This window comes from Dama dama, chromosome 23 (assembly GCF_033118175.1).
Source record: "Dama dama isolate Ldn47 chromosome 23, ASM3311817v1, whole genome shotgun sequence".
Taxonomy (NCBI): domain Eukaryota; kingdom Metazoa; phylum Chordata; class Mammalia; order Artiodactyla; family Cervidae; genus Dama; species Dama dama.
The window spans coordinates 14,494,456-14,505,091 of NC_083703.1; positions in this window are offsets into that span (position 1 = coordinate 14,494,456).

Sequence of the window (10,636 nt, forward strand, 5' to 3'; positions counted from 1 at the left end):
AACATCAAATCTCCCCCAACCATCCTGGAATAATTCTCTTCTGGATTCCTAATTAGCAGCAATTTCCATTGCTAAGTCCATCAAGATGACAAGAAATGCCCAGCTGGCATTTCTTCTTAGAATCTTGCCCTTTACTGGGCATTGGATTCAAAATCAGTTATGTTTTAATTAAGTCCCTTGGATTTTTTTTTTTTAATTTTTAAGCCCCCGTGTTTTTGGCAGTCGAGTTTCCTTAAATTAAACCTTCTTTCGCTAAAGGTAGAACTGGGGCGATGGGGGTGCTGTGTGCAAGCGATCAGGTTTCTCAGTCCCCGAACCAGAGAGTCACTTTAGACCCGAGACAAGCAAGTGCCCGCGTCAGCAGAAAAGGAACGCGGGCAGGGATCGCCAGACCGGCCGGAACCGGGCGGAGGGTCGCAGGCGCGCCCCGGGGACAGGGTGACGACGAGGGTGTGGGTCGAGGGACGACGGAGAGCGCGCGAGCCTGGGGTCCCAGGGCGGGGTGCAGGGCGGGATCCAGATGCGAAAGGTAAAAGGCTTGCGGGTTGGAGGTGACTCTGTGATGGGGAAGGGAGGAGATGGAGGGAGGAGACCCTCGAAAGGGCGCAGAAGTTGGGGAGCTGCAGAAACAGGCGAGTGGCCCCTGGTGGAAGGAGAGGTGGGGGGCACAGCTGACATCCAAGTTAAGGAGACAGCTGTCGCCATCTGGGTGGCCGACGACCCTCCGGCGCCCGGGGGTCTTGTTCACCACAAGGCAGGGGTGAGGAGGAGCCAGTGACCGGGGAACCCTGAAGGGCTCCACCCTCGGGCGCCCTCCGGGCACAGCCCACGGCACCTCGACTCGCTCGGGGCAACAGGTTGCGGGAAGGAGTGACCTCTCCCTGACGCCCTCGAAAGGCGCAGCCTTGCCGACTCCGCGCCTCGGCGCCGGAGAACGTGGCTCTGCCGCTGGGTGGCGGCAGGCGGGAGGGCCAGGGCCGCCGGCGGGGGAGGGGCTGAGCCGTGACGCGAGGCGGACCTCGGGGCTTCCTCGGGGGCAGGGGGGCTCCCGGCTCGTCTCCTGGCCATCTGGGCAAAGGATAAGACGCCCCGCGCCCATCCCGCCTGTGGCTTAAACCTGGACCCCGGAGGATGCTGAGCGAGGCGCAAAGCGGGGCGTGCTGTGTCCAGGTCCGGGGGCCTTGAGCGGCTGCAGGCAAGCTGGGATCCGAGGCGCAGGCAGCTGCCCTTCCCGGATCGGGCCGCCGGCCGCCGGGGCAGCGCTGGGCACCTGCCCGCCTCGGCGCCGCCCCACCTCTGCCCACTCACTCTGGCCCCGCTGACCAATGGCCTCATCCTCCCCGCCGGGGACAGCCACCCCTGAACGCTTGGAACCCTCAGATCATGCCACTCCCTCCTACCGAACTGGTTCCAGCCCAAGAAACTTCTTGACTTCCTGGTCCAGAGGTGGACACATTTTCTTTTTTATTTCTCCCCAAAGATTGATTTATTTTTAAAGTCAGTCTCCATATTCCTATTGTATAAATATTGTGAAGGGAAAACTCTGCCTGTCAAAACAAATGGACGCTGACCTTTCTACCCCAATGTTTATGGAGTTTCATTTTACTCTTGCAGAAATTTTATTCATGGCAGGCTCCCTCTGTGGATTATTTTGATCTCCAACGACCCCCCTCTCCATGAAGAAGTAGGGATGGTACAGGAGAGGGAGCTTGTGAGGCTGAGGGCAGGAGTTTGTTCCCTCTGGTGCATAGACCAATAAGATCATTTTCCTTCTGACATTTTATCTTTAGAGTGACCTCTGATTCTTGCTCCTTTATCTCACTTTCCTAGAAGGTTAATTTCTCCCAGAAGTCTTCTTGGAAAGAGTTGGGACCCCTAGAGAGACTCTCCCCAAACTTCTACTTAGTGGGTGCACAAATGTCGCTACTTCACATGTTTTTAGGGCCGCCACGAAGAGCTAAGTTGTAGCCAGCAAGCCCAGATCGAAGTCACTGACCTTCCTGCTTTCCCTAACTTTCACTGACTAGCTGTGGCTGAAGGTACTTGAAAGTGGATTGTATTCATTTTTGAAGCGTCAGCATATACAGACCCGGTGGAACAGTCAGATGGAGGGGATGGGGGGTAGGATCTGGGAGGCTGAGACCATGGCCTAAATGTGGCCATGAGGTTTACCTGTACATGCTTTCACTGGGTCTCCACTTCCAAAGTGGGAGGGAAACTCTGAAAGCTTTTCTATCTATGGTTGCTGGTGACCCAGGCAACACTACTAGTGACATTTACAGTGTTAATTCCAGCCCTGCCAGAGACAGTGGACTTTGTAGGCACCAGGGGGCTGGTCACATTTCAAACAGTCTTTCCTCATTCCCCCAACTCTGCTGGTGTCACTTACTTCTGATGTGCGGCGTGCCTGTTTGCAGAAGGGGGTGAAATTCATTCCTCCCTCAGCCTCCCTCCCTCCCTCCCTTTCCCTCTTCGCAACCCGGAAGAGCTCTGCTCTCTACGGTGAGCAGGAGGTGGGGGAGGGGGGTTCCTAGGAAGGATGCACATCACCCTGGTTTTAGTTCTCGCTGGAAGCCTGCGTGAGATGCCGTAAGCCGCTGGGGCGGCGAGGACCGCAGCAGCGACAAGAGTGGCCAGGTCTGCCTGCCATTTCTGCCTTCAGATCTCCAGCAAGTCAGGAAAAAAATAAAAAATAAAAAACAGCTGGCTGCCGAGAGCAAGCTACCCAGGTCAGTGAATATCACTATCTTCTGTCTCTCACTCTGCATGGGCTTTCCCTGCTCCACGTGGAGAGAATTAACAGGCGGTCTCTGCTCCAGAAGGACAGCTGCCCCTGGAAGAAAATGAACTAGACCCCAGTCCTTGTTGTTCTTTCTGGTCCCTGGAAATCTTTGACTTTCTGCAATGACCTTGGGCGAGTGTGGTGTGTGCATGTGTGCCTGTCCATGTTTGGAGGAAAGAGCCAGTAGAACTAGGCATGTGGAGAAAAAATTAAAAATAGGAGAGGATGGTAAGGCTGGGGAAGGGCTGGATACATGTTTTCCTCTTCAGGGAGGGCAGAGAGTTGGGGAAAGAACCAGTCTGAATGAGCAGTTCAGCCTTCTCCCCAAGGTGGCTGCAGAGTGTCAATTTCATGTTTATTTCCCTCTGCCCACAAGTGCCTGATTAGGCTCATTGTCTCTGAATACAATTAAAAGAAACAGCTGTGGCTGTGGGTTGAAAGTTGGAGCCCAGATGTGTGAGCATCTGCCATCCCCTGGGGAGCTAGTGGCTGGTAGGCACCTTTGATTCCAGAAGCACCCTAAAGTGGGTGAGAAAACCGCAGCCTGGGAGAGGGTGCTGGGGAAGTGGGGAGTGGCAGGGGCAGAGGGAACTAGGATTCTACTTTCTTCAGGGACGTTGGACCAGCAGACCTCCAAGAAGTCACTCGTTGGGAAGCAGTTCCCAATGAAAACAGATAATGTTAAAATGCAAGGAAGTTGCATTCTCAGAAAGTATCTGAACAGGAGAGTATCTGAGAGTTGCTTTTATTCACCTTTCCTTCCTCTCAGACACTGGGGGGTGCTTGGGAAGTGGACATGGGTAAGTCTGTCCAGGGCAGGGATGGAGAGGAGTCTAACCTTCAGGATCTTCGCTCCGCTGGGTTCCCAGTTCCTCTGTGCTTTTTTTCTTCTTTTGTCACTCACATTCACCAGAGTGCTGGGGTTCTGGGGGGGTTGAGGAACTTTAAAGGAACAAATAATAATAAAGTAACATTTGTAGCCCTTTCATCCCTTAGCGCTTGTGGCAGAAAAGGTGCCCGGAGGGCGGCTGTCGGTTGCATGACAGGCTTGAGGCAGGGGGGTACCAGCCAGGCTGGTAGAGTCAACCCAGGAAGAGTCCTGGTTAGGAGATGCTTGCAGGACCAAATGGCTGGTCGTGGGGAGCAGGCTCACCATTAAACCTTTAAAATGTGTGATCCTGAGGAAATGAATTGTTTGCTGCCCATCCAAATCTGGGGTGGGATATGGCACCCAGAGCAGACAAATCAAGACCCAGGTGGGTGTAGGGTTTTCGGGGCCCCCATACCAATTTCCTGGGACCAGGCAGGAGGCCCAGCCCTCAGCGTTGTCCCGCCAGGCCTAAGGTTCCTAGCTGGAGAAGTCAGCTGGGGTCTGAGAATCGGGCTGAGTGGTTCTCTGGACACAAGCTCCGCACGGCACCCCGCCCCTCCATGCGCATCCTCCCATCTACACTAGAATCTCCTCCAGTCCCGGGGAATCAGAATTGGGGTTGGTCTTTTCCTGCCAAAAGCCGGAGACTGGGAAGCTGCCTTTTGCTTAATTTGATGTGGCCATCCTGCCTTTTGCCAACGATACATGAGGTGTGGGTGAGTCCGGGGGTGCAGTGAAGAAAGGGGAGTGGGCGCCTCTAGGGCGCATCAGCGGAGCCTCTCCTAAGGTGACGCCCAGCAGCGCAGGGCCACCCAGAGAGGCCGGGAATGCGGCAGGTACGCAGGGAGCTGGGTGGCTGAGAGCCGCTTTCTTCGGGGGGCTGAGTCCGAAGTACATGCCGGAAACCGCGCGGGAGGTCCTGAGAAGGCCGTGGGGCTGAGTCCGAAGGCCCAGGACTCTCCCGCAGCCGGCTATTCTAACCATTTCTGGGCTGCGCTCAGGTGTGGACTCCTCCCAGTCTGGAGCCTTTCACACAGAAAAGTGCATTCCTTCCATGGTACGTCTTTGTATGCGGACCAAATATTTCTGATCAATTCTTTCTTAACGGTGGGAGTAACTAGAAAGTGCTTTACCCACCGCAGGGAGCGGGGCCAAGGGAGCCCCAGATTTGAAGTCCGAACCTCCCTTTCTGCTTCAGGCAGCTGGGACTAGAGGTGGTGGCAGGGATGAGGCTGTTGGAAGGACCAGAAAGAAACGTGGCCCAAGGCGCTGGAGCAGAGCTCTCCCTGGGTGTCCCGTCACTGCGGGTGTGCTGGTACACGTGTGTGGTGGCTGTTTTGTTTTATATAACAAATTGCTTGGGGTCTGCGAGGTGGCAGGCAGCGGAGAGCCCAGCGCGAGCCGGGCCGGCGGGGAGAGGCGGCGGCTGGGCGAAGTGTGAACCTCTGAGAGCCGGGGAGCCCCCCAGACTTTACCTGGCTGTCTCCAGCGTGTCTAAGGAAGACTTGGTGCTTTTAGAAGCTGGCCTCTGGTCGGCACGGATTACCTTTCTCCATTTCCCCGTCCCGGTCATGATGTTCCCAGCCCTCAAAGCGCACTATCATTGTTCAGCAGCCGACACCCCAGTTTTCCGGCTACCCTAAAAAGTAAAAAACACAGTAGCCCCAAGAGAAAGCCCTCCTCTTCCTGAAATGTCAAAATGAAGCGGTCGGAGGAGAGTCGGCGGCGGCTAGTGCTGGGTTCAGGGCTGGCCCGGGGCTTCTAGAGGGTCGGGGCGGTGAGGCAGCCACGACAAAGCCGGGACCCTGGGAGGCGAAGGGAGATGGAGCCGGTGCCCCCCAAATGCGAGGACCTGGAGTTCACGTGGGTGGATCTGTCACCGCTGACTCCTTTATCGCCTGCGGTGGCTGCTCCCTTCCCTGGGTGTCTCGAAGGCTTCAGCCCTGACCTGAGGACGCCAACTACATCGTGAGAGCTTGGGTCTGGGCGCTGCGGGCCGCTTCTTAAGTCACTGGTGTTGCTGGGCGGGACAAGCGGCCTCTGACGGCGGAGACACCACGGGGACCTGCTGGAGTGCCCCCCATCCCTTCCCTTCTCTCCTGGTTCCACCTGTCTCCTAGGCCCCTAAAGCCAGGAGGGAGGGAGAGGTCGGAGGTGCCCCCTTCCTGCAGGGTGACTCGCAGTCATTTCGATCCACCCCATCAAGGGGAAATCTTTCTCACCCATCCAGCCCCGGGGCTCCCCCCGTGGCCAACCCCTCTGACATGTGCATTGGTAAACTCGAAAAGAGAAATCCCCTCTCCTCTCCCTCCCCCCTCCAACCTTTCCGCTACACCCCTACCCACCCAATTTTTATCTTGCTACCATCAGGGTTTTTCTCAACCCAGGAGAAAAGGGTAGCTGCACATGAAGGGCCAGGATCCCTCGAAGCTGGAGGGCCCGGCCAGGCGCTGGGGGCGGGTTCGGGGGGGGGGGGGTGGGGGCGGTAATCTCCTGGCTCATCTCCTCTCCACTTCTCTGGTAGCCCGTCCTGGCCCAGGCGGGTTTTCTTCGAGTTTTAAAAGCTGATAGATGAATAAGCGAGAGAGAGAGAGAAAAAAAAAAAAAAAGTAAATCAAACCACATAGCATCCCCAAAGCGCTGGCTCATTTTCCAGGGATTCCTGGGCCTGAGCGGGTGGGCGTGGGAGCCGGGAGTAGCGGTGCGCGCCCGCGAGCGCTTTGCGCCTGTGTTCCCGCGGGTTTCCCCCTTGCTGTTTCTACCTCGAACATCTTTCCTTTGCCAGTCTAATTTGGGATCCCCTTTATTCTGCGTCCCTGGTCGCTAGTTGTATTTCATTTGAACAGCACCATCAGCACTGCCCACCGCCTGCTTCTCTCCATCATCCTGTGATTCCACTGTCCAGTTTCTGCATTTCAGTTCATGGGGGAAAGAGAAAGGGGGCTTGAGAGGCGGGGGAGCTGCAGAGATGTCGTGTAATATGTGTTTAGCCTGCGCTGTCTCGGTCGCGGCGCCCGAGCGGGCTCCCCCGCCGCTTCGCTCGCGCAGCCGGGCCTGGCGGTGGCGCCTTGAGCCGTGTCCCCCGCGTAACCCTCTCGCCCGGCAGCCGGCGAGCTGTTTATACAGCTTTACCTGTGCTACTCTCGTATCCAGTAGAAATCCTCGCTCGGCCACGGTAACCTAATCCGAGGGCCGAGGCAGGGAAGGGGGTGGCGAGGCGTGCCTGGTGAAGGGCGAGGTGTGTACGCGTAAGAAGGGGGTTCTCTCCTTTGCCCCTCCTCCCCTGATGGCGAAGGAAACTGGGCTGGTTCGGGTGATCGAGGTGAGGGTCCGAGGGCTAAGAAGAAAGGAGGCCGTTTTCCACGTCCCTCTCCTCTTTGCTTTTCTCCCTCTAACAGGTAATCGAGGACCCGAGCCGGACGCGTGCTGCCTGTGGACGCGCCGGTTCCGGGGGCGCCCCGCGGGGCTAGCGAGACCCGGGACAGGATCCTCCCAGTCCAGGACTTGGGTGAAAGCTCTCACTCCGCTTTCAACTTGCCCCTGGAGAACTCCCACATCTAAGACTAGACTGGCAAGGCAGGGAGCCGACACTTAACCAGATCTTCCCTCCAGGGCCAGCCACTTCTTCCAGAGCGCCGCAGCCGGCGCACGGAATCGAATTAAACGCCTCTTGGCGCTTATTGTCTCTCGCTAATTGCTCCAACAATGGCCACTATAAAAATGGAGACACCCAATTAAAGGCCTCGCCGGACCGCGCTGGGCTCCCGGCGACGAACTGGCCACCGGCCTGGGGCTTGCAGACCGCCTGGGCGCGAACGGGACTGGTGCGGGGCGCTGGCGCCAGCTTCGGCACCTCTGGCCTCCACTTCCTCCCCAGACGCACAACGATCGCGGTCGGTTCACACCATTTTTATTGACCGATCGCAGCCCAGGAAGATTGATCGAGCTGGAAAGGACTTCTCCTCTCCCAGCCCCAGCTCGCCAGGGCCTAGGGGCCGTACTGCAGTTTTTGGTCTTTGCTGCGGCTCTGCGCCCTCCCTGCCCCCCAGCCCCGCAGGTTCCCAAGCTTCATTTCTGTCTTCTACGGCGCGGCCGGGTCCGCCCAAGCCGGCGCCGCGGCTCCGGGGGGAGGGACGCGGCGGCGCTGCCGGGCTCCGCTTCTTTCTCTCGCTTGCAAATATTTGCTGCCTCGCTGGAAATCCGACTATTTCGCGCGCGCTCCGCTTGCAAAGTCCTTAAGTAAACACGCTCAAATGACCGCCCCAGGCGGCCCGAGGCACGCTCACTCCCCCTGCACGGGATTAGTAACTTTATGACTTCGACCCCGAGGCTCGGCTTTTCTGGTTACCCTCGGCGGGCCGCGGGCGGGCGCCCGGGGCCGCTCTCCAGACACCTCGGCCCCGCGGAGCTCGCCTGAACGCGCCTGTCGCCAGGCTCGGGTGGGTGACGCTGGCCGCGTGGATCTCCACTCTCTGGGTCCTGCGACCCCAGGGGTGAGCCTGGGGCGGGGGGCGGGGGGGCACGCTCCTCCTCTCTACACCACGGGCTCTGGCTCCTTTGCGGGATTGGGTTCCCCACTTGCATCCGTGGAGAGCGTCTGAGCTCCCGGGAGGGCGGGTGGGAGGGACCTCAGCTGGGGGGCATGTGTTTGGGAGTGTGTGTATGTGTGTGTGTGTTGTGTGTGTGTGTCCCCGCTTACCCCGACCGAGGAGAGAAAGGAAGGCTCCATTTCTTACCCTTTCCCCAAGAGGGCACACACACCCCGCTCAACTTGACGCCTGAAGCAGCCGCCTCGAGGCCTGGCGTTTCAGATAGGCCAACCGGCTCCCGCCGCCCCACGCTCAGCCCGGGTACCGGTTCCGGGCGACCGGGGGTGGGCGGTAGCCGCGCCGTTGCCTCCTCGGATCCGGGATGCTCGCCCCAGGGGTCCCAGGCGTCCAGACCTCGGCCAGACCCTTGCCCTGGAGAGGGAGGCCTAGCGCTCTGCGGGAGCCCAGGGCCCTGCTGCGGCGGCGGCGGCGGCGACAGCATCCTTTTAGGTCTCCACCTCGCTTCCCTGACCCGAGCTCCGCCGGCCGCTCCCGGGGAGGAGAGGAGGGACGGGGGCTCTCTAGACCGGCCCGGGTCGGGGTCCTGGGTGGGAGCCCGGGGCGGGGGGGGGGGGGGGCGCTTCAGATCTGCAGGAGGGCGCGGAGGCGTTCCCGCAGGAGGCTGGGATTAGCTTTGCGGGCCAGGGCAGAGGGGGGCTCAGTGCCACCTTTTCTTCCCTTCACCCGGCCTCGAGCCCCCACGCTCCCCCCGCCCGCCCTCAGAGGAGGAAGCCCGGCCTGCATTTGCCCGCCAGGCGGGTCAGGCAGGCGCCCGGCCTGGCCTAGACTCCCGCAGCCCGGCTCTCCGCCTCAGGCCACGCGCCGCAGCCTCTCTCTGGCCTGGCTCCCTTCCCCCTTCCTTCCGCGTGGGTCCCGGGGCCGACCTCGGCGCTCCCTGCTCGGTAGCCCCCTCCTCTCCTTTTCCCTCCCCCCAGCTCTGTGCTCCTGGCTCTGGGGTTGGGCCCGTGACGTCAAACCCAGTGTGGCGTCGGCGAGACTGGCCGGCGCGGGCCATCAAAAGAGCAACGTCCTCTTTCCCAATTACCCACTGTCAGTCCGGGAACAGGGGCGGACCGGCTGGGAATTAAATGTTAAATACCCCCTACAGGCTGGCTCCATTACACCGGGCACCCAGCCGCAGCCCCGCACCCCTCTCTGCCAGCTCCAAACCACCCAGACCAAGAAGGGGCCTTCGAGATCTTTTATTTTTCCAAGGGTTGGGGGTGGTTCTTCAGGTCAGTGCAGCCAGACTTGGTGCTCATGATTTAATTAAAATGAATAATGCCTCCCCCCAAAGTTTGAGCGTTATCAGAGGCGCCACTACACCGGAAGGCCTCCTTCTCAGGGATATTTTCTCTTTGTCTTTTAAAATCGGCTTTAGCCTCTGAAGTTAACGTTTTCAAGTCCTGGCGTCAGCAGCGTCTCTTTCCGAGGATGGGTCCCTTTTATTTCCTGGACTTTCAGGTCTCGGCGCAGAGGACCAAAGAGCTCCGTTTGGTATTTTCCGCGTGGCTTTGAACTGGGGTCGGGTTAGTGTCGGCGGGTCCTAGACCAACGCGCAAAGATGCGCTTTTCATTTTTTTTTTTTTCCCCCAGCCTCTGCAACCATCCTTAAGCTGAATCTCGGGACTTTTAGCAACAATGTGTATGCGTCCGTCTGTCCTTGTTTATGGAGCGGTTTCCGGTGCATGTTAGACAGAAACTAAATAATTAAAAGGTTTAGAGAGCGCAGTGAGCAGGAGAGGCTGGCAGCTTGACTGGCCCTAGAGAGACGTGGTCAAAATGAAGGAAAATCGATGCTCCTTTACTGGGCCGCCCTAATAAGCAGGGACTAAGTGGGCTCAGGAGAAACATGGGGAGGGGGTTAATTTAGGGACTTTCTTACCGTTCCGTGTCTAGAAACTCAAGCTGATGTTTCTAACAAACACCTAACAAACATCAGATTTGAGAAAACGGAGACTCAAGAAAACTTCCACCTCAGGAAGACCCGTGTTTCCACTGTTTCTTCCAAATGAAGTTTGTTAGTCTTTCTACGAGGATTGTGTATTAAAGCAGGACACCCCGCACCCCCGTCTCCCACACCAAGTTAAGGCTGAGTATGGATGGTTTTCTTTCACCGCAAGGAAGGAATCCTCTAGCACCTACTTTCAGGGACGGTCTCATCTATGTTGACTTTTTTGGGGTGTATTTGTAGGGAATTGTTACGGGGTAGAGAAGCGAAGAGGGAATAATGCCTTCCAGTTGAGCCCCAAATCAAACTGTCAGTACCGTCCGTGGGAAAGCCTGCGGGAGAACCCACGCTCTCTCCTTGCACACATTGCCCTGAGGAGAGCCGCGGGTGGAACCTTGAGACTTCGCTTCCCGCCCGACGCTAGCACACCCGGGCTGCGCTTT